We start from the raw sequence: 24,796 nt of genomic DNA, 5'->3' as shown, positions 1-24,796 counted from the left end.
TTCCTATTTTCCTCACAACCATAAGAATGGGTTGGGCTGAGACAGAATGACTGGCCAAAAATCACTGAGTTGGCTTTCATGGCTTAGATGAGACTTGAAGCCACTGTCTCCATTTCTAGCTTGCTGAAACTGACAATCAGGATGTTTGGCTTGATATCTACTCTACCATCAACTCTAGTCTAACTTAAGTACTGTGGTCCCAAATCTAATTCTACAAGTGAATCAGAAGGATACAAGGTAAATAGTATTAAAGGCCACTGATAGATGAAGAACAGGTTGCTCCACCACACCTGTCCCAGTTCTGCCAAAGGACAGAATAGGAATTGTAGCCCTTCAGAATTATCATGTTGAATAAGATTTCACTAAGGGCAAGCATTTATCTTGATTTTTCTCTAAAAACTCAGATTGGTCAACTAGACTTTGAATTAAATGCAGTTAAGTATGAATTTGTGGGTGTAAGTGAGTAGAGTGAAACAATAAAATTGAACAATAAATGCTGAAACTCCATTTAGTTCAGAAAATGAACAATAAAAGTTGTAAACCTGCATTTATATGCACCATAAGTTTTTTGAAAAATAAGAACAAATAGCATCGGAGGTGCTATTTCACATACCTAAAATTGAGGCCTAAGGTGTCAAGCTAAGAATTTTTAGAAGGCCTTCCTCATGGCAATGTCTTTGTTTCATTTTCAGCCCTCAACAGTTTTTAGTTTCATTTGCCAAAACATCACTGAAGTGTTCATAAACTGCAGAATGTTTCTACTGATTTCAAAAATTTCAAGTTATTTCTCAATCTAGCTACAATATGTGAAACTTTTTCTCTCCAAGTCATAAATAAAATTTTCTTCTTTTTTGGAAATTCTTTAAAACCACTTTGTTAATCAATAACTGGTCATTCATTCCTCTTGAATCTTTCCTTCCTTCCTTCCTTCCTTCCTTCCTTCCTTCCTTCCTTCCTTCCTTCCTTCCTTCCTTCCTTCCTTCCTTCCTTCCTTCCTTCCTATAGAAGTCTCCTCAAGATGGATATTTTCCCCTGCTGATGGACAGCTGGTTTTGCACACTTCCCAGATTTGAACGGGAACTACTAGGAATGACTCAAGATGACCCTTGCAGGACTGTGGACCTACCTAAGAGGACCTAGAAGGTAGCAATTCTCAGTGGGAGCAGTCAAAGGGAGCAGTCTCCATCTATTTGTTCCAGTTGTCTGCTGTTTTAAAAATGCCTGGGTTTTAACAGCATATTTTGATATTTTTTTCTTTTTGATTTTTACTTTCAAACATTAATTGATTGGTTGAATGCTAAACTAAGTAACCCCCTGCTGGATCTGGTTTTTTAAATGTTCTTTTTATTGTTTTATTGTTTATTAGCTGTTGTAAATCCCTTCTGCCTCTTCTACATGGAAGATGCAGCAAACTTTGGGTACCAAAAAAAATCTAATTTGATTTACATATGTATCAAACTTTCACTACAGGGACTTTATATTTTATAAATATTTAAAAAGCCTCTGGTCTTATTTTTTAAATTTTTTAATGAAAATCTGTTGTTGGGTTGTTTTTTTTGCTGGGGAAAGCTCTTCTCAATATTTTTGAGGCTAATTTGCTATGGCGCTTTTCCTGTTTTTGAGAGGAATTGTTTATTATTGGCTATAAAAATCGCAGCTGTAAAAGTTTAACTATTTGACTGTATCAAAATTTAGTCAAAATGCAAGCAATGTATCAAGACAAAGCTTGGCAAAGTTGGGGAAACAGAAAACTTTTTAACTTACAAGTCCAATTTGAAAATTTGGATAAAAAGCCTTATAAAATAATGATGGGTATGAATCAACTTGAAGATGGTAACCAGATGCAAGTAAAGTAGTACAACAAGATTTACAATCAGATGGATTGGAATGTACCTTGCTGATGGCAGACCTAAAAGATAAGGTTGACTTGGAAAATACAAGTGACTTTGAGAAGGGTATGGATTTTAAAGATTTACAGTTGATAGAACTGACCAGTGATAATCGTAACTTTTTCAAGAAGATTGGGGAATGGATTTTTATACCAATTGAAAAACAAATGTTAAGAGATGTTATGTTACAATTTACAGGACATGCTTTTTGTATAACAAATGCTGTGGAAATATACACAACAGAGGTTTATGACTTTGGGAAATAAAATCCAACTGTAAGGAAAGATCCTGATTAATATCCTAAGGAAAAGCCTTATTATTAAAACTTAATAGACTTAATCAAGGATATTTGATCCTGGACAGACGAGAGACAATGTGTCAGCTTCCACGGGCACACCTGACACAATGATTGTGGTGACTTATAGTAGACCAGAATTTGTGGATTTTCTGTAAGTGAAATACAATAAACAGACTGTTAACACGGGTTTTTGAAGTTTAATTTAATTGTTGGTTTTACCTGTTAACTATGGTTCTACATAGTAAATAGATGTCAGATTAAGTAGGTTGGCTAAACAATGTCTTAGAAATTTTTAAATTGTGTGCCTGCCTTGCAAGTGGGGCAGTCAGAGGAGTTATTATTTTTTTTTTTGAAATATATTTATCAGTATTCAACTGGCTGAACAATTTATGTATGTATCTGTTTTGTTTTCTCTTTTTGTGCACTCTTTTTGTAGAACTATTTAGTTTAGTTTAGTTTTTGTATTTTTTCTCTTTTTTGGGAGATTGTTTTGTTTCAAATAAAAAACAACTTTGTTGAAAAAACAAACAAACTTCTACAGTGAGTAAATCATTTAATGCCCATAAATAGTAATAGCACTTAGATTTACATATCACTTCATAGTGCTTTACAACCCTCACTAAGCAGTTTACAGAGTCAGCATATTGCCCCCAACAATCTGGGTCCTCATTTTACTGACCTCAAAAGGATGGAAGGCTGAGTTGTCAAACAGATAATGGATCTGTAGTTTCTTGGCTTATTTCTTTCTCATCTTTTTGAATTACAAATGTCTTTCCAGTTGTTAGCTATATTTCATTTTCGGGTCATTCCAAAACCCTATTCATCCAGTCTCTCAACCTCAAGTGTAGATTGTCCATGATTTTAGGCAGAATTCACAGAATTCTTCTGATCTAGGAGCACTCCAGGTTTTGACCTTCACTGATTGTTTTTATGCCATTTCCTCAGTTATCCTAATGTCTTCCATGTTGGGTACTTTTATCTTGCTTGATTCATGCTGGATTCATTATAATTCTTTGTAGAAGAAGTAGTGGCAGAATCTGGGGGCAGCATTAAAAGAGGGATCACCCTAAAATTTTTAAGTAACCACAAGTGAACAAAATCCAATGCTCCTTAAAGCCCATAACCTTTATCTTAACTCCAGACAGATGTTGTTAGTTGAGAAGATTCTTGTGTATAGGCTTGTTAGCAATAAATCAGTTTAATTTGACCTTCACATGTGGACCTAGTTTTTCTCTTATTGTTTTCCCACAAGCTTTTCTTTATCAGGCTTTTTGGTATGGATACCAAAGTCCCAGAGCACTTTAGCTTCTCCATTTTCTATTACTTGTGTATTTTGTGGTTCCAGTAGTCCTTCCTTGCAGGCAAACAGTATTTCTTGCAGATATTCCAATGCACTTTGTCGTGTTACTGATTTATATCAGTCTGTGTAATCTTCTTGAAGCAGCTAATTAGGTGGTGCAGTGTTTCTGTATTATTATTATTATTATTATTATTATTATTATTATTATTATTATTATTATTATTTTCCTGGAATAAAAAATAATAGGTTTCAATAATAGAACCAAAATATATTAACAGTAAATGATTGTGAAACAATGGTTGGTACTTACTTTGAAAAAGGCAAGTATGGTGCAAAATACAACTGTCTATACAAAGATTAAAAGATATACTACTAATGGAATTAGCGGAGATGGCAAAATTGACTGTTTTAATTAAAGAAAGAAATATCTAGTTTTGTTTCAATTTGGAAACCCCTTCTGGACTTTTTACTCGAAACTGCAAAAAAATATGAAACTTTGATTTTAGATTTCAATGATTAGAATGAATTTCTAATTAGACAAATGACTTGAACTGTTGTGAAATGCAAAACAAAAGATTGATGTGGTGGTGTTTTTTAAAAAATCTGTTGCACCAAACAAAGCTGGAAGTCATTATTCCTCATCCTTTTCATTTTCTTACTTTTCTAACTTTTCTTTCTTTTATATTTTTATCTTATAATGAAACTTAATAAAAAATATTTTTTTTAAAAGAAAATCTAAGTATGGTCAATCTAGTAAGACTATGGGAAATCCCTGGGCTGTGGGCTAGACTGGGAAGTTTTAGAAAAACTATCCCTGAAGAAGACATTGAGAAATCACTTCTTGATTATTATCATGAAAATTACATATCCATATAGTCCCCATTAGACAAGCAGAGCTTGAGAGAATCATTATATTTACTGGATTGGATGATAATTTTATAAATAATTCCAACAAATTCATAAATCTTTGAAATGAATATGAAGTACTTAATAGAATTGATTTGTTTTTGTTGAGTTGCATTGAAGCACAATAATATTGAAAAAATATTCTAGAAATTTTTGGACATGTTATAAATTTGAAGCAGTGACAGTCTTACTAGATGAATTAGCTACGTAGAGAGAAATGTTGCAGCAATATTGTGTGGAATGAAGCTTCGTGCTACTATGTTTCCCAGAAAATAAGACCTAGCATGAAAATAAGATCTAGCCTATTTTTGTGCCTAATATAAGCCCTACCCCAAAGTAAGCCCTACTTAAGCACCTGTACAGCCAGCCACCTACCCATTCCATCTGGTTGTTGCTTACAGTGCCACCAACATAAGGTGAGGCAAGGTGGGGAGAGGGTGGAGTGGGGCTGCTGTGGCCACAAGGTGAGGCGGGGGGTGGAGATGCCCCATGTGCTCCACGCTGGCTTACCCTATGTTAGGGCCCCTGCAACAAGGCCATCCATTCTCCAACAACTGCCTTGCCTTGCGGCAGTGGCTCCAGCAGCCATGTGCAGCAGGTCCACTTCTTCTGCTTCCTCATGGCTACAATGGAGCAAGAGGCTGAATGACATTCTCAGCCATGAGGCAAAGCGGTGTGTGTGTGAAGAATGAGGTGAAGCAGAGGAGAGAGGGTGGAACTGCCCTATGTGCACAGGCCACCCGGCCCCCACAGGAAGTCAGGCCACCCACCTCTAACCCTAACCTTCAATGAAAGGGTTTGGCATTGTGGTTGCCCTGGGTGGTGGGAGTTAGGGCTAGGGTTAGGCATTGTGGGTTAGGGTTAGGTATGGGTGGTCTTGCTGTGAGGCCCCTAAAGTAAGCCTGTGTGGGGCACATGGGGAAGCTTCCCCTGCCTTGCCTTGTGGCCTTCTGCTCCATTGCAGCTGTGAACAAGCAGAATTTGGCCAGTGGCCATGCAGGGTCTTTCTGGATGGGTCTGCCAGAGCCACCATCGTGAAGTAAGGTAGATGTCAGGGTGTGGATGGCCAAGCTGCAGGGCACCTGAGATAAGCCAGTGTGGGACATGTGGGGCAGTTTCCCACCTACCTCACCTTGTGGCTGTGCCACTGGTGTGTCACTTGGCCTCCAGCTCTATTGCGCCAAAAGTAAGCAGAAGTGAGTTGGCAGCCATGTGGGGGTGTTGCTGGATAGGGCTGTCAAAACTGCTGCTGTGGAGCAAGGCAGGTATCAGGGCATGGATAGATGGGCTGCTAGAGCCGCCGCCAAAAAAATAAGCCCTAATGGTTATTTTGGAGCCCCAAAGAGAGTAAGACCTGGTCTTATTTTTAGGGAAACACGGGCAAACACGGTCTTGTTTCCTCTAGTGCCTTAACACCCCCCCCCCAAATCTGGAGGATTCCTCAGTCCTTTTCAGATGTATGTGTATGCAGGATATGTAGGTGTGTTAAGAATTGGTTTGCTCTAAAGAAACAGGCACTAATTAATGGCTAGTAATAAAGAGGGATTAACATAATTGAAATTATATACAAATAAAACAATGTACATAAATCACAAGACTTAACCAAAAATGAGAACATATCATTGGATAAATTAGTAAAGCTAATTGGGGCTTTTGTTATTTACTTCATTAAACAAAAAGGTGAGTAGTATGTAATGTATTTACTTCAAAAGTACCAATAAATAATGGATTTATTTTAGTAAATATGACTAATGAAGCAATATGTACTATTCTTCAAAATATAGGATGGTGACAATTCAGCCCAAAGCTTTTTTCCTACATAACATTAAATTGCTTGGAATTTAGGCTGCCAATAATGTAAAGGGGCGGATTTTATCTTGGTTATTTATCTAACAACCAGTAGTTTGAAAGAATTTTGAAAATTTGCAAGAGCAGGAAATTAAACAGATGTTTGACAATTTACTTCCTTGAATATATTAAAAAAACTGGAACTAGTACTTCTTTTAAAATAAGGTAGTTTCTACATTTTCAGGGAGAACAGGTGATGAACTATTGTGTAAATAGACTGGGAAATTTTATATTCTTGCCATGGTCATTATATCAATATACTATTTCTGTAGTATATAGTATTTACTATTCTGCTTGAATAGCAATATTTCAACATGCCATTATGTATAGATATCTTCAAAAAGAAAAATATGAAAAGAAAAAAATAGGCAAAAGATGTAATAGAATTATGTCAATAATTCCTATGAAGTACTAATAATTCCTAGAGTTTAAATTAACACATCATTATCTTGGCCAGATCAAACAGTGCTAAATAATGTTAAACCAGTAATCATCCTAATGGTGACTAATATTCCAAATAATATTACCCATCACATTTAGCCAGAATTTACTTAATTTACAAAAAAAATATATATTTTGCATACTACTTTTGCTGAATTTATCAGCACAACTCAGATGGATTTTTATGTGTAAATTCCAACACCACACAAATGTGTATGATGTGTCCATATTTATGACAATGATTTGACCTATGAATAATTCAAATTGTGATACACAATTTTTTCCTTTGTCTTGCAGATTTAAATATTGACCCAAAGAGGTCAAATTTAGTGCCAAATTCAGATAGCATGAACATAGGATAAGAATTCTCATTTACTGCTATCTAGCTTCAAATTTCTCATTTCATTAGAAAATATAGTCAGTCAGATTCATGAACTTATGAACCCGATTATATCCACTCACTAACTGCCCATCTCAATTGAGTGGGCAATATTTGCTATCACAAAAGGATTTACTTTTCCATCCATTGATTCCTGTCAAAACAAAATGTTTAGACTATTGTAGAGTTTTCTGCATCTCTTGGCTACCATCTAATGCTTGTCTGGCTTTTTGCAGTTGAAATCTGTTAGCTTCATAGTCTATCAGCTATGCAACCACTTATTGAAGTTGTTTTGAACTTGAACATTGAAGTTATCAGTAAATTTGGGTCTCTTTTGAAATATTTAAGATACGCCCCTTTATCTATTTTCTCCCATCCATGTTTTTTTTGTAACATGTGTCTAAAACAGTACCATAACACATTAAAAAAAAAACCCAGCAATTATTTGGAAAGAACCTGACAAAAAACAACTGCCAACTTTCTTTGCAGAACTTGCTGAATTTCTCTAAATGGCTGAAGATACTTTATTGAATGTCCATCATTTGCTCCCAAGGTGTAAAGCAGGAGTGTCAAACTCATGTTGTCATGGCGGCATCACATGATGTATTGGGACTTCCCTCCCTTTGTTAAACCCGGCATGGGTGTGACCAGTATGTGATGCATCCGGCCCATGGGCCGGGAGTTTGACAGTCCTGGTGTAAAGGGATATAGCCCTGAATCTGCTTAATAAATTTGAAAAGAAAGTGTGAAGACTTGCTAGTTCTTTTTGCTAGACCAGGGATGCAGAAGTGGGGAAGAGATATAATGGCAGGCAGCAATCTTGCAGTTGTAAGAGGGGAAAAAAGGCAGGAGCTTGGTCGGCATCTGTTCCTTTCTAATATAACCAAGGAAGTAAAAATGATAGAAAAAGTAGACCATCCAAAGTAATGCCCTATTTTTAATAGAGTTCAGTTGCTGGTATGATATATATTATTCAAGATTTCATCCTAAACGAAATGCATGTATTAAGGATACCTGACTGAGAGAGGTAGAGTTAATTTGGATGCAGCAGGCCAGAGCTGGAAATCAGGGAAGTGGTATCATGCTAACCCTTGCCAGAGTGGTTTAAGGAAAGGGATGCTGCCATATCCATCTTTTTTTTACAATAATCTTTCTTCCTAAACTAATTAGAGTAATCTGGGGCATGGCAGCAGATTAATTATCTTAGATTTCTCGGAAGATTTTAATTTTCATACTGAAGTAGCTAATTAGGAGTGGCTCAGAATGTTATGCCTGCCATGATAGTATGGGCTGATCCCAATTGCCAACTATCCCCCCACACACAATCAGGCAAACAATATTTTTAAAAATTCTGTTCTATTGGTGCCAGAAATGACTGAATAGTGGAGATGCCTTTTGTAACTCACTGTCACGGACTGTCTCAGATCTGTTTTAGAATGGCAGCTGCTACAAATCTCTGCATGGATGGAGGAGAAGTTAAAATGATCTGTCCCATGAATGTGATGGATCTGGACGGTTTTCTGAAGGCACTTGAGAAAATTCATGTCTCATTTGTCAACAGTGCTGTTGAAACCTGGGCTGATCAGTGGAACCTGTATGGTTTGTTACTATTGTCTCAAGTTTGCTTTTGAGAGTACAATTGGTTTACCATACACTAGCTTAGGAGAGTTGCAATTTGGAGACACTGTATTGTAATTATTCCAATCTTTCTTTGTGAGATATGTCCAGGAGATGGTGCTGGGAGATTACTGCTTGAATGTTGGTGTCCCACAGATTATCTGTCATCTATGATTTTTATAATCTTTGTGGAAATACTTGTGGAGCCCTGGAGTTCTACTCTACCACACCATTTAATTCTTAGAAAGCAATCAATATCTTGTTAGCTAACTTTGATAATGGTATGAATGAGAAAGATTAACCTGAAATACAATCCAGACTAAATGGAGGTACAGTTTGTAAGAAGAAAAGTGGACTTGCAATTTGAGATAAAGCTTGGATGGAATAAGGCTGCTTTCATTCAAAAAGATAGTTTTACAATATATGAGTACTACCTCTCACTGGATTTTGCAGATGGCAACTATGAAAAGAAATGTGTTTGCACAATTATAGCTAGGGCACCAACCATGACTTTCCTAAGCCAGCCAGAGTTGATAACAGTTATTTGTATCTTGATTATAGCCTATCTTGATTATTGCAACATGCAGCTTTTTTAAAAAAAATGACTAGAAATTGTTATTGGTGTGATGCTGCCAACCTGTTTGTGACACAGGCATCATACAATGCTTCTACTGAAAGATCTGCACAGGCAGATCATTTTAACTTCTCCTCCATCCTTGCAGAGATTTGTAGCAGCTGCCAGTCTAAAACTAAATTTGTCTGATAGGCAGTTGGACTCTCTCAGATCTGTATCAATCTATACAGGTTATCTGAGGGACTGACACTCCAGCCAATAATGTGCCAGGTTATTAGATTGAGAAGCCTAATATGGGTCTTCACCTTTATGATACCAGGCTGCATAGACTACTTTCAGTTTCCAGATTTTCTGAACATGCATCCCTTTCACCAAGCTTTTCACTGTTGATTTTAATTATACTGATTTTAATTTTAAACTTAGTTTTAATTATAATTTTACTTTATATTCTCTTGTGTAAGCTAATTTGAATGTTTATATAAGCAAAAATCAGAGAGTCTTGTCATTAATATTGTCTTCAACATCCAGTGACTTCTAGTAGATCATCAAACAAATTAATGCAGAATACATGCTTGAGGAATAAGTGACAAGGGTCAAATTATCACATTTTGGCTATATTATGTGAAGACCTAATTTTCTGGAAGAGTCTATAGTGCTCGGAATGTTGGAAGGAAAAAGAAGAAGAAGGTGACCATGAACAAAATGGACAGAATTACCCTCAAACCAGTGGAGAATCTGAAGGACCAAGTTGCAGACGGATTGTCTTGGAGAAAATTCATTTATTTGGTCTCTAAGAGTCAACCTGGATTTGATGGCACATATGCAAATGCATACAGATGAGCAGTAACCCACTGTAAGCCCAGGAGAGATTTAAGTCTGTGCAGATAAACATATCTATTAAACATTTCATTTAGATTAACGTTTGAGTATGAAAATATTTCACACTGCCAGTATGATGGTTAGGCTTCCAATTTTAATTTGAGATGTGGTGGGTGACAATATACTTCAATCTCTATATGCAACACAAAATTCTATCTGTCAGGAATCATTTGTTAAGAAGGGACTTTCCCTGACTCAGTTTGTGATAACTTTATGAAGGGATTGAGTGATTTCTTACTGGGCTTCTCCCTCTCCTCTTCCCTGGTGAAAAATTCTGAAAAGGTCACATGTGTCACTGTCATGTGTTACTCACCAAGATTCTTGCTTGGTTTTTTAAAGACTGGACTTACAACTGTATATTCTAATAAATAATTGAATGTGTTACTCTGATTTCTCCAATATTATTTCACTAAAAAATTAGAAAAACTGTCCTACTAAGGTTACATTTTGGAATCTAATCAGAAGTCTAAGTTTCATGATTTTTATTTTTATTTTCTAAAAGAAGAAGATGTTGAAAAGAATATACATGAAATATATCTTGGGTCTATATATCCAACCATCATCAAGATAATTGTCCAAAAACAGAATAGAACACAATAAAGTTTGGTGAAATGAGAGAAACAGGCAAAAGAAGGTTAATTTGAAATCAGGTTGGATTCACATAGGGCTAATCACCTATTCACATAGGTGGTCAGCCCTATGTTAATCCTATTCACCTGACCACCTAAGAAATGGCTGCAAGATAATTAGTAGCCATTTCTTAAACTTTTAAGAGATGCAATGAGCCCTTCTTTCACTAAAGGGACACGTTTCCTCTCTTTTACATTAGGAGAATGTGAGAAGAAGAATTATCCCACCGTAATTTGCCTAGATTCATATTCTTCATTTGAAAGTTCTAGCCCAAGTTCTTGTGTTGTGATTTTTTTCTTAGTCAATCTTACTCATCAAGGATCTGAGAGAGATTCTTGAGCTTACTGCTTCCAGTACAAGCTGCCACCAGAGAAGCTTGCCACTTTGGAAAAAGCAATTGGGCAGCTGTCCCCTTCTTGAACTCACTCCTTTTTGGTCACATGACACAGATCACCACTGCTATTAAGTGGCTTGGAGAAATTCCAGATGCCAGGCTTTCTCTTCCTGCTTCTTTTCTGCAATGCTGCTGTTTTTGATAACCCATAACCATCTCCTATATCACAAACTCATCAAACTGTTCTACCATATCTACTCTGTTACCATTATGGAGAAATGATACTGAAGTTCACGTATTTATTTATCTGATTTTTATCCCACTGAAACCATACAATTCTTAGTGGTTTACAATGACATAATCCAAACAACAGTGACAGAATTAAAACAAAATATAGTGGAAATTACAAAAGCCAAACTTTATAAATGTGGTAGCCCAAAGTACACACCTCACATTTTTTATTTCTAATTCTCATGTTAGAATATCATCGTCTATATTTTATTTCAAAAATGTCATTTTTAAAAACAGGATTGTTTATTTTGAAGGGCAGAGTTTCCTTGTTATGAAGCTGTATTATTCAGTAGATATCATAAATTTTAGGTGCCACAGTATTTAAATTTTATATGTATATTGATTTACTCAACTGAGTTATCTCTCAAACGTTCACACAAATAAGGTCTGGGAACTAGTACTCAACTTCATCATGAGGAAAACAAGTTCATAGATGAGTTTGGTCTGGTTGGTTAAGGCACTAGACTAGAAACCAGGAGACGGTGAATTCTAGTTCCACCTTAGGCACGTATAGCTGGTTGTTGAACTTGGGTCAGTGGCTTTCTCTCTCTCAGTCCAACTCACCCCACAGGATTGTTGTGAGGAAAACGAAGACTATTACAACATATTTTTACTTGAAGTCAAAAGAGACATCAAACTATACCAATAACAACTCCAGTTGTACCATTAACCAGAAAAAACAAATTACTCAAAACAATAAGGAAGCTTCAATCCAAAAAGAAATCACTTTGGCGGAAAAACAAATCTGGTCACGTTGCCAACTTCAAAAGCCAATACAAAAATTTATGCCACCAGATAAAAACTGAATGCACCAATTATCACATTAAACAAGAAGAAAACTTTCTATGCACCAATTCCAACAACAAACAAACTAAAAGACTCAAGGTCCATTCCACCCCTGAAAGGACCTAATGGTAAAGACTGCAATGATGACACTATTAAAGACAACCTCTTTACCACATTCTTTGGCTCAGTATTTGTAAACAGCAATGGATCATGCCCAGTATTTCCTAGTCAAACCACAGACAACTACCATAATCTAATACATATCGATTTTACAGAAGACAATGTTGAAAAAGCACTATGCAATCTAAAACCATCTCTATCTATTGGACCGGATGGAATATGTGCCTACTTCTTAAAAAAGATACCCACTGCCATAGCCAAACCTCTAAGCATAATCTTTGAAAATTCTTTCAGGACCAGCTCCTTGCCAAACCTATGGTCATGGTCATCCCCATCTTCAAAAAGGGAGACCCCAGCCTAGTTGAAAATTACAGACCAATCTCTTTATGCAGCGTCACCTGAAAAGTCATAGAATCAATTATTAACCAATCCATCATCCTCCACTTAGAAATAAACAACCTACTCTCTAATAATCAATTTGGTTTTAGCAAAAAACTATCCTGTAATCTGCAACACTTACACTGCAAAAACATATGGACTACACAACTCAATCAGGGCAAAGCAACAGACACAATCTACATAGACTTCTGTAAAGCCTTTGATTCAGTGGCACATAACAAACTACTCCTAAAACTAACATCTTACGATATCTCTGGACACCTGCATAACTGGATAGAAGCCTTCCTGTCAAACAGATAACAAATGGTCAAAATTGGGAGTGTCCTATCAAATTCTGTACCTGTCAACAGTGGTGTCCCCCAAGGCAGTGTTCTAGGACCAACTCTTTTCATACTCTACATAAATGACCTCTGTGATCATATCAAGAGCAACTGCGTTCTCTTTGCTGATGATGTAAAACTATTCAAAACCACAGACAATACTGCTACCCTTCAAAAAGACCTTGACTATGTATCAGAATGGTCAAACAAATGGCAACTTCAAATCTCAACCAATAAGTGCTCTGTCCTACATATTGGCAAAAAAAAAATCAGAAAATAAAATGCAGGCTGAATTGTCAAGACCTTGTTGATGATCTGTCAAGGATCTTGGAGTACTCATCTCAAATGACCTAAGTGCTAGTGCCCACTGTAACTACACAGCCAAAAAGGCATTAAGAGTTGTTAAGCTAATCTTACGTAGCTTTTTCTCTGGTAATATTACACTAATAACTAGAGCATACAAAACATTTGCTAGACCAATGCTCGAATACACATTACGTATCTGATATTAACACAGTTGAGAAAGTCCAGAAGTATTTCACAAGAAGAGTTCTCTACTCCTCTACTCATTACAGAATACCTTATGCCACCAGACTCAAAATTCTAGACCTAGAAAACCTAGAACTACGCTGCCTTCGGTCCGATCTAAGTACAGTATATAAAATCATACATTGCAATGTCCTACCTGTCAATGAATACTTCAGCTTCAACCATAACAACACAAGAGCAAACAATAGATACAAACTCAAGGTTAATGGCAACAAACTTGATTGCAGGAAATACGACTTCAGCAACAGAGTGGTCAATGTCTGGAATTCTCTACCTGACTCTGGTTTTTTTCCCCAAACCCCAAAAACTTTAACCTTAGACTGTCTACTATTGACCTCACCCCTTCCCTAAGAGGTCTCTAGGGGGCATGCATAAGTGCACCAATGTGCCTACTGTCCCTGTCCTATATATATATATATAGAATATATGCCTAGATACTTCGAATCTTACACGGGAGAAAACCCGAACAACCAAAGATCCACATACAAATACCCGCGAGAACCTCAGATATATATATATATATATATATATATATATATATATATATATATATATATATATATATATGTTGTTGGGTTTTCTCCCATATATATATATATATATATTCTGAGGTTCTCGGGTATTTGTATGTGGATCTTTGGTTGTTGAGTTTCTCCAGCTAGATCGAATATCTAGGCAACGTTCGATGAAGTCTCATTCATCATCTTCAGGCTTCTGTCTTGGCTCTTGCTTCTCAGAGTGAGAAGCAAGAGCCGAAGACAGAAGCCTGGTGATGAATGAGACTTCATCAAACGTTGCCTAGATACTTGAATCTTACGCGGAGAAAACCCGAACAACCAAATATATATATATATATATATATATATATATATATATATATATATATATATATATATATTCTTATATGTATCCATGTATTCATTACCTTAGACTGTATATTTTTACTTACACCTATTATCTTGTAAGTAATTGACAAATAAAAATACAATAAAAATAGGAGGAGGAAGGAGTATTGTGTATGTTCACTGCCTTAAGTGAAAAAAATTAAGGTGGGATATAAATAAATAAATCTACAGAGGAGTTTTATATATTCCATATTACTGGCTCAGCATGTAATTTTATTTGAGCTGCAGACTTCAATCAATTAAGCTTGATTGAGGTTTGCAGCTCTAGGAAAGAAGGCTCTGGCTTCCGATTTATTGTAATAGAGACAGTCCAATCCTACAGGTCGCTTTTACAAAAATCCAAAAGATCACAAGATGGCAGTAAAGTGTATCCTCTTTTGGATTTTTGCTGCTTTGATTTTGTAGCAGTATTCTAGAAGAATAGTTTCCAAGGAGAGGACGTTTTACAGCTAATCTTTGTATTGATTATGCATTTTTTTAGTAGGAAGAAAAAGTACAGTCAATAGCCTATAAACATGGATGTGTAAGCAATGGACTACAAGATTTGAAATTGCAAATATTTCCATGAAGAAAACAAATTTTGCTTATGTAAAGTTAGAGAGATGCATCAGGAAGCAAAGTTTCTACAAATAGAAATGTTAATAATTATGTACATCGGAAGAAATGGAAGACAGAGAACACTGTACTAGTAACCAATAGGGGGAGATATGATGAAAGAGTGCAACTGACTAGTTGCAGGGAAAGGAGATCAGGCTGGCATATTTTATACTCAGGTTGCAGTAGATGAATTGCTGATAAAATATCTATTATTCAGAATTTAACGCTGAATGAAAGGATTGACCAGTAAGAATCATGGTGATCTGGTTGACTGAAGAAGAAGCTTTGTCTGCAAGTCTATCTGTAACACAGCAGGCTAGGATTGGACAATGGCCAGGTAGACAGAGGTTGTGCACTGCAAGAACTACATCTTGCTGAGCAGATGCTAAATCTATGGATATTACATCTATCAGTCTGCAACATCTGACTGACTGCTACAACATTTAATGGCTGAGACTGTATAGAAATACTGTTAGTATACTGTCTGCTGTGCTTCCTAACAATTAGCAAATGAAATTATTGAAGTTGTAACTTAATCCAAATCTAATAACTTAACTTAACTTAATCTAAATCTAATGTGATTTATTATGCTAAGTTTCTTCTTCTGAAAGAATATCTCAGTCAGGAATATCTCTGGTTTCGTACCCCCTATAATGATCATGAAATGGTCCAGACTAGTAATTGGCACTGTTCAAGAAACAAAACCCATCTGTATTGAATACACCTGGTGAAATGGTTCATGCTGTCTTAGCAGGGTTACAAAACTTTGACTGCAACAATCTCAGCAATTATGAACTGAGAGACAGGAGATTTTAACGATTTTTTCCTAATATTATCTAGTGGCCATTGGGAGTTTTGCATATGGTATTCAGCAGACTGATATTTGGTAATGTGATTGGTAATGTGAACTGGAATATTAACTTTCAAATTTTATTCTCTATGCTAGTACAGTCAGAAGGTTGAGTCATATTAATTTACTTATTCATTTATTTGATTTGTCAATCGCTTACAAGATACAGGTATAAGAATAAACATAGTTTTGAATACATGAGATGGATACTTATAAGAAAAATAAGAAGAAACAATGGGACAGGGATGGTAGGCACGATTGGTATGCTTATGCACGCCCCCTACAGGCCTCTTAGGAAGGGGGTGAGGTCAATAGTAGACAGTCTAAGGTTAAAGTTTTTGGGGTTTGGGGAAGAAACCACCGAATCAGGTAAAGTATTCCAAACATTGATGACTCTGTTGCTGAAGTTGTATTTTCTGCAATCAAGTTTGGTGCCATTAACCTTGAGTTAGTATCTATTGTGTGCTCTTGTATTGTTATGATTGAAGCTGAATTATTCATTTGCAGGTAGGACATTGCAATGTATGATTTTATATACTATATTTAGATTGGACGGAAGGCAGTGTAGTTCTAGTTTTCTAGATCTAGAGTTTCAAGTCTGGTGGGATAAGGTATTCTGCAATGAGTAGAGGAGCGGAGAACTCTTCTTGTGAAATACTTCTGGACTTTCTCCACTGTGTTAATATCAGATACATGATATGGGTTCCAGACTGATGTTAATGTTGCCATTGACTTAGGCTAGGTGAGAATGGGGGAAAAACTTTTCTATTCTGATGGCTTGCTATGTTTAGCTGGCTGTTTAAACTTTGCTCCTTTGGAGTTACTGACTTTGAGTGCCTTTGCAAAATGAAAATTCGGAGTATATATATATAAAAAAGCTAAAGTCTCTGTGCTGGTTAACCAACTAAGTTCACAATAGTTTCATACTTTGGCTCATGTTCCTATGCCTGGCTAATATAGCCTACTGTGCATTTGGTGAAAAGGCATATTTGAACTGGGTCTGTTTGCAGCAGTCCCTCTGCTCCTTTAGCACTTCAAGGTTAAAAAAAGGAGTTGCTTTACTGAGGCAGTGTGCTCTGTGCTACTGACAGTATAAATGTGATTTACATTTGGGATGTAAATGCTAGGAGCCAGGCAGAAAGGGATTATTTTTGTGCATTTCCCAAGAAGGAAATTCTCTGCTGGCCTGCCAGACAACCTGCCTCCAAGCCTACCTGCCTGCTTACACCTCACCCTCTTTTTTTGGCAATCTGCCTGTAGTTGAGCTCATTTCTCTCCCCTCCCCTTGAAAAGTCAATCTGGAAGGAAGTCTGGCGCAGAAGGAAACAACAGTCCTATTTCTAACTGTTTGTAAAATTAGAATTAGGCATACACAAATTAGGTTAAAAAGAGTGTGAAAGAGATTACGGCTTTTTTTTTTCCCAGAGGGAACCAGTTGACTAATCTCTCTTCCTATTTTTTTCAGTTAACACATTACTAGGCTAAAACAAGTACTGAATTCAAAGCAGGTACCATTGTAAGAAGATGAAACGAATACTTCCATAATAGGAGAGATTTCAAAAACAAGATTTTTTTCCCCTGTGCCATTTTTTGCTTCAAACCAGCTCTCTGTTCGTGCTCAGCACAAATTTTATTCTTGTGATTCTGGAGCAAACATTTTTTCTATATTTCTATTGTTTTTACTAGCCAAGATGCTCAACATGTTTCATGTTAGGTTTGAGGAAACATGGTACTCTTAGCAATGTTTTGGCAGAATCTCATCTGCCATCATCTGGCTTCTGTATTGTGTTCGTCTGTGAGTCAGACTTTCACAGCCGTTTCTGTTTTAAATTTGGGGCTAGTCTACTGCTGTGCCAGAATGTTTTTTTCTTCATCCTGATTGGTTGGGAGTCTTGGTCTGTGTTTTTTTTTAAATTTTTAAATTTATTTATTAAATATTTATTTGACATACATTTAAAACAGACAAATCAATCAATCAATCAATATATATATATATATACATATACATATATACATATATATATATATATATATATATGTGTGTGTGTGTGTGTGTGTGTGTGTGTGTGTTTTCTTAAGTTTTCGCGGGTACTTACATGTATGGCATTCAGCTTTGTTTGGGTATTTTCCCACGTCATTGTAGTTATGCTTTTAAAGTTGTAGCAACGTTTCGGCAGAATCTCATCTGCCATCATCAGGCTTCTGTACCCTCTCTATACAGAACTACAGTGATGTGGGAAAATACCCGAACAAAGCTGATACACACACACACACACACACACACACACACACACACATTTTACAGCGTATATTGAGCAATGGTTAATTTTTTTTCTTTATCTTTATCATTGACGTGATCTGCCTTTTTACAATAACTCCTTCGTTCTTTTAATGTTTTGATTTCTCTATATAGTTTATAATTAAATGCCGTCTTCTGTCATTTCCATAACTTATCCAAATATCAAATATTACCTTTTTGTTTAACCAATCATACCAAACATTCCATATTTCATAATAATCACTATCTTGTTTATTTTTTAACAGTTTGGTTAGGCTATCCATCTCAGCACATTCATGTATTTTTTTTAATTACCATATTCTCTGAAGGAATGAAAGACAATTTCCAGTTTTGTGCATAGGTTATTCTGGCTGCAGTTATGATGTGCAAAATTAAATATTGATATTTTTTCTCCATGTTTAAATCTATCATACTTAGCAGAAAAGTTTTAAATTTTGTTTTGTTATATTTAAAATCCAATTTCTAATATTTCTCCAAAACTTCTGAGCACATGGGCAAGTCCACCACATGTGAAAATATGTTCCTTGTTCGTAGTGACATTTCCAACAGTTGGGTGGAAACAGTTTTCTGTCTGTTTTGAAGGCAGTCTTGATGTGATGCCTGTGTAGTATCTTACTGATTTTGTCTGTAGTACCTCTTATGTAGGGCAGGACAGAAAAATAGGAGCCATCCTAAGAAACCCCAAATATAAAATTGACCTGGAAAACCAAGGCATATATGAAGTCCCCTGTGCATCATGCCCTGCCACATACATTGGACAGACCAATAGAAGAATAAGTACCTGCCTGGATGAACACAAAAATGCAGTAAAAAAGCTGGAACACACTTTCTCACTAGTCCAACACATGAAAGCAACAGGTCATAGCATCGACTTCAATGGCACCAAAACTCTAGCCACTATAGAAAACCCCAGCTACAGAATTATCAGAGAAGCCATAGAGATTGAAACAAGACCTGAAAGCATGAATAGAAGAGATGATTCCACCAGACTGTCAATTATTTGGAAGCCTGCACTCACAAACAAAAAAATCTCCACACCACAAGCCAGGCAAACACCTGGGCACAAACAGATCTGCCTGATACCTCCAGCTCAAACACATCCCAACCAGGCACCCAGATGAAACCTAGCTTCCTAATAAATGATAGCCGTCCATTTACTCGGAGCCAAGCCACACTAAAAACCTCCAATACAGCAAACACAATGTTGCCAGCCAATCAAGACAAAAAAAGCTACAAAGCAGACAGAAGATATTAGAAATACCAATCAAGCAGACTCACAGCAAACTCCAAGACCAATAAACACAGACCAAGACTCCCAACCAATCAGGATGAAGAAAAAACCATTCTGGCACAGCAGATGGCTAGCACCAAATTTAAAACAGAAACGGCTGTGAAAGTCTGATTCACAGAAGAACACAATACAGAAGCCTGATGATGGCAGATGAGATTCTGCCAAAACATTGCTACAACTTTAAAAGCACAACTATAATGATGTGGGAAAATACCCGAACAAAGCTGAATACCATACGTGTAAGTACCCGCAAAAACTTAAGAATATACATACATACATACATACATACATACATACATACATACATTGAATACATGAACAGTGTGGCATCTGGGTATTGTTAGTTTTGATACCAAATGATAGTAATCATATTGACAATTTTAGTGTTCTTAGTTACATTAACAATATAGTCCTTTCAAAAACAGATTGATAGAATGAATATTCTGAGTGAGGTATTTTGTTCCAAACACACCCCCTCAAAAAATTTTTTTGCTTTTTTTTGCACACCGTTAATAATTATCTTTATCAGCTTCCAGCAACAAGAGTCTATGCTACAATGGTGTAGATACAAGTGCTAATACATCTCCATATTTTCTTTGGCAGTAAATTATTAGCAACATCATACATTATAGTTTGTCAGCAATATACTGTATATTGGCCAAACAAGCAAAAGAACAAATGGGCATATATGTGACATCCAAAGTAGCATAATCCAGCAACCGATGGAGAAACTCTGGATTCCTAAGCGATTGTCACTTATTTTAAGAGGAAAGGGAATTTACTGAATTATCAATACATGAATCAAATATATTAATGTATAACTTAATATTTCATATATTTATTAAAATAAAGGGACTATTAAGATCAATTTCATCAATAAATCCTGAGCTAGAATCCATCAAGAAGTGTATCTCTATTTCTTAACACTTAAGGAGAAATTATAGGATCAAGACAAGAATGGTTGCCACAAATAACAATAACTTTATTAATGTCATAAACTATAGATACCTTTGTCTCTCATCTTTCTATTCATCATACCACCCTTTCTAAAGAACTGTACTTGCATATAAAACTCCATTCTATATAGTTGTTAAAGTGCATTGTAATGCATTCATGCATATTCAATTTAGTAGTATTTAAGACAAGCTGCTTGCTTTTGTGCAACAAATTAACCCCAGAGGCTGTCCCTATAGAAACAGAAATAGCAAAGAGTTTATTAAAGATTTTTATATCAAAGGCCATTCAAGTCTAAGTACAATTTGCCATTGAACTGTACAACTGAAGATCTACATATCTACGAAACCCAATGTACTACTCTTAGAAATAACTTCCCTCTTTCCTTTGCAACACGTGCTGAAAAGAAGAAACTAATCAGAAATGGGGCACTTTCTGGTACTGCTAGCTAAACGTAAGAGAAGTTTAGCTAAGGGCCAAATTATATATTTAATTATCTGCATATTGCTAGTTTTGTGTGACATTTACAGTGAGACTCCATGATAGAAATAGAATTGAATTGAATACTTTATTGGCCAAGTGTAATTGGACACACAAGGAATTTGTCTTGGTGTAAATACTCTCAGTATACATAAAGAAAAGGTACATTCATTAAGAATCAAGATTCATAACGTACAACACTTAATGATAGTCATATGGTACAATCAAATCATACTAGGAAACAATCAAGTGGGAGGGGAGGGACGATAAGGAGTGGTGGGAAAATTAACAGTAATAGTAGTGTACACTTTGTAAATAGTTGAACAGTGTTGAGGGAATTATTTGTTTAGCAGAGTGATGACTTTCGAAAAATGTTCTTGTGTCTAGTTGTTCTGGTGTGCAGTGCTCTACAGCGTCGGTTTGAGGGAAGGAGTTGAAACAGTTTACGTCCGGGATGTGAGGGGTCTGTAAATATTTTCACAGCCCTCTTTTTGACTCGTGCAGTATACAGGTCCTCAATTGAAGGCAGGTAGGTAGTAATTGTTTTTTCTGCAGTCTTAATTATCCTCTGAAGTCTGTGTCTGTCCTGTTGGGTTGCAGAACCAAAGCAGACAGTTATAGAGGTGCAGATGATAGACTCAATCATTCCTCTGTAGAACTGTGTCAGCAGCTCCTTGGGCAGTTTGAGCTTTCTGAGCGCAGAAAGAACATTCTTTGTTGTGCTTTTTTGATGATGTTTTTGATGTTAGGTATCCATTTTAGGTCATGTGATATAGTAGAACCTAGAAATTTGAAGGTCTCCACTGTTGATACTGTGTTGTCTAGTATTGTAAGAGGTGGTAGTATGGGAGGGTTTCTTCTAAAGTCTACCACCATTTCTACAGTTTTGAGTGTGTTCAGTTCCAGATTGTTCCGGTTACACCACGAGGCAAGTTGTATAACCTCCTGTCTGTATGCAGATTCATCGTTGTCTCGAATGAGACCAATCACTGTTGTGTCATCAGCAAACTTCAGTATTTTAACAGATGGATCATTTGAGATGCAGTCATTGGTATATAGGGAGAAGAGAAGTGGAGATAGCACACAGCCTTGGGGGGACCCTGTGCTGATTGTACAGGTATCGGATGTGATTCCGCCTAACTTCACCTGTTGCTTCCTGTCTATTAGGAAGCTTATGATCCACTTACAAGTGTGTTTAGGTACCGCTAGTTGGTTTAATTTACTTAGAAGAGTGTCTGGAATGATGGTATTGAATGCTGAACTGAAGTCTACAAAGAGGACCCTTGTATAGGTATTTGGAGATTCAAGGTGTTGTAATGCACAACACCTTGTAATGCAGAGCCATGTTAACAGCATCATCTGTCGATCTATTTGCTTGGTATACAAACTGCATGGGATCTAACAGCGGATCCATGATGGTTTTCAGGTGGGACAGCACAAGCCTTTCAAAGATTGTCGTAACTACAGATGTTAGGGCAACTGGTCTGTAGTCATTCGGTTCCTTGATGGAGGGCTTCTTTGGCACTTGGATGATGGTAGAACATTTGAAGCAGGAAGGAACATAGCACATTTCTAGTGATCTATTGAAGATTCAGGTGAAGATGGGGGCCAATTGGTCAGCACAGATTTTTAAGCAAGTAGGAGTTATCTTGTCTGGTGCTGGTGCTTTTCCTGGCTTCTGTCTGTGTAATAGATCTTGCACTTCTTTTTCTGTGATCACCAGAGTCTGTGAGTCCAATGGATTGGGGCCAGTTGTAGGAGGCTTGACTGTTGTTGGTGTGTTTGAGATGTGGGTTGTGGAGATAGGTGGCTGTAGTTTCTTTTTAAACCTGCAGTAAAATACATTCAGGTCATCTGCTAGTTGTTGATTTCCTTCTTCCTGGGAAGGAGGTTTGCTGAAGCCAGTGATGTTTTAAAGAGTTTTCCACATGTTTGTTGGTTCATTTGTTGAGAATTGATTCTTTAACTTTTCAGAGTAGCTTCTTTTTGCTGCTCTGATCTCTCTTGTTAATATATTTCTGGCCTGGTTGTATAGCATTCTGTCAGCTTTTCTCCAGCATTAAAGCCTTTTCTAGGGAACTGGGCCTCCATATAATGGGTTCAAAGTAGGGTAATTTGAGCCATTTGGACATTTGTGCCTTGAGTGAGAATTCTGGATTGAATTTTTTGATGACCCATTTGTTTGTTTTCTTGTCTACAGTATTCTCAGGAGTCTTCTCCAACACCGAAGTCCAAATCTGTCAGTACTACTTCTGCTAACATGTAAGCTAATAACTTATAACTTGACTATTATTGAGTAACCTTTGTTTGCTTCTAAAACTGCAAAGGGCCCATGTTGTAATTTTAAGATTGCCTGTGCCAACAAGTGACTTACCCTAAGGTGATCCAGGAAATCTCATTTTTGGTGAATGTGAAGAGCTTTTATGTAGTTGTCCATTCACAGTTTATATAAGATGAAATGTTTGTACCTGCCTCATGGTTTTGCCTAATGAACTGAGTCATAAGGCAGGCAAGCCAAAAATCAGCTTGTGCTGTGCCAGCTATAAAGATTTGCAGGGAAGATGAGAGGAAATTATTAATGATCTTCATTGGCAGATATCTAACAGGCTTTATTTATTTTATGTAAGACAGCATGATCCACGATTATTGTAATTTAAAAACTTTGCCAAAGCAAAATAGTTATCTCCGGTGTCAGCTAATATTAGGTGCTTCTTATAATATTAAACTAAATATAAGCACAACTGCATTACTGTATCAAAAAATTTGAGCTTCTTCTTCAAACTCCTCTGTAAAGTTGTTAATAAACAACATCAAACTAAGTGGGTATTCTCTTCTTTACTTATGCTTCACTTTATTTAAGCCTGAAATAATATAAGCTTCTCATGTGAATACACTTTAAAGGTAAAATCTCCTTTGGAGATTCTTGGCAGTTTCAGAAATATATATAGGGGTTTTTCTGGCATTAATACAGAAAGGGTTTGCTATTGCCTTCTTCTGGAATGCTTTCTCTGCTTCACATTCTATCTACAGTCCTGGGATTTCTAGATGATTTCCAAGTGTTAGATAGATCCTGATTCTGCTTAGCTTTTCAAGATCAGCCAAGATTAGCTAGGTTCTGCAACTTACCTGGATAATATGCTTCTAGCATGGGTTGTACTATATATTTTTTGCTTCTGTGCATGTTTTAGAAAAAATATACTTGATATTATAATGCACTTTAGATCTTATTATAGATACAGACCCAAGATGTTCTCCATCTGAAGAGGTGTCCAATCTAGATCTAGAATAAAGATAAAAGAACCAAATGAAGTGAAGATAGGATCATGAAGTGACCATGAGCATGAAGTGAATCACCATCAGCAAATAGTACACAGACAACGGACAAAATTGCTGATAAATCTTTCCTGTTAATGTGAGATTCATTTTGTCACTGGGCAAGCTATACTCATATTTTTAAAATTCAGATCTATTCAATGAAATTAACATATGAGCATATATACATTCCACGTAAGTATGCACCTTTTATGCTTTCTTTTTCCAAAACAATGAAGTATAACTCCCTAATAGAAATATAGGGAACATTGCCAATAATGAGGATTGAAATATATTTTCTGCTTCATGTAAAGTGACAAATAATGCCAGTTCTAACTACTTTCCATTGGTAGTTCTTTTTTTTAGACCTCTTTCCCAAGGAAAGAAAGTGTGCTTGGTCCAAAGTTTTGTTTTCTGTCATTCAATTGTATCTGACTCTTGGAAATTGCCCTGCAGTTTTCTTGGCAATGTTTTCAGAAGTGGTTTGCATTGTCTGCTTCCTAAAGCTGAGAGAATATGACTAGCCCAAGATCACCTACGTGGCCTTG

At 36.4% G+C, this 24,796-nt stretch overlaps 1 long non-coding RNA gene across 1 annotated transcript; it reads left to right on the top strand.

The window, feature by feature from the left end:
• Window positions 1-1,069: 1,069 nt before the first annotated feature.
• LOC148126087 (uncharacterized) lies at window positions 1,070-24,447 on the top strand. Its single transcript, XR_015742807.1, has 3 exons — window positions 1,070-1,143; window positions 23,137-23,198; window positions 24,170-24,447. It is a non-coding gene; the product is annotated as an uncharacterized LOC148126087 (long non-coding RNA).
• Window positions 24,448-24,796: the final 349 nt, after the last annotated feature.

Source organism: Pseudonaja textilis, chromosome 3, assembly GCF_049901715.1.
Source record: "Pseudonaja textilis isolate UNSWEBS1 chromosome 3, rPseTex1.2, whole genome shotgun sequence".
NCBI classification, from domain to species: domain Eukaryota; kingdom Metazoa; phylum Chordata; class Lepidosauria; order Squamata; family Elapidae; genus Pseudonaja; species Pseudonaja textilis.
Note: the sequence above shows the minus strand (reverse complement) of the source record. Positions and strands in the feature narration are given on the sequence as shown.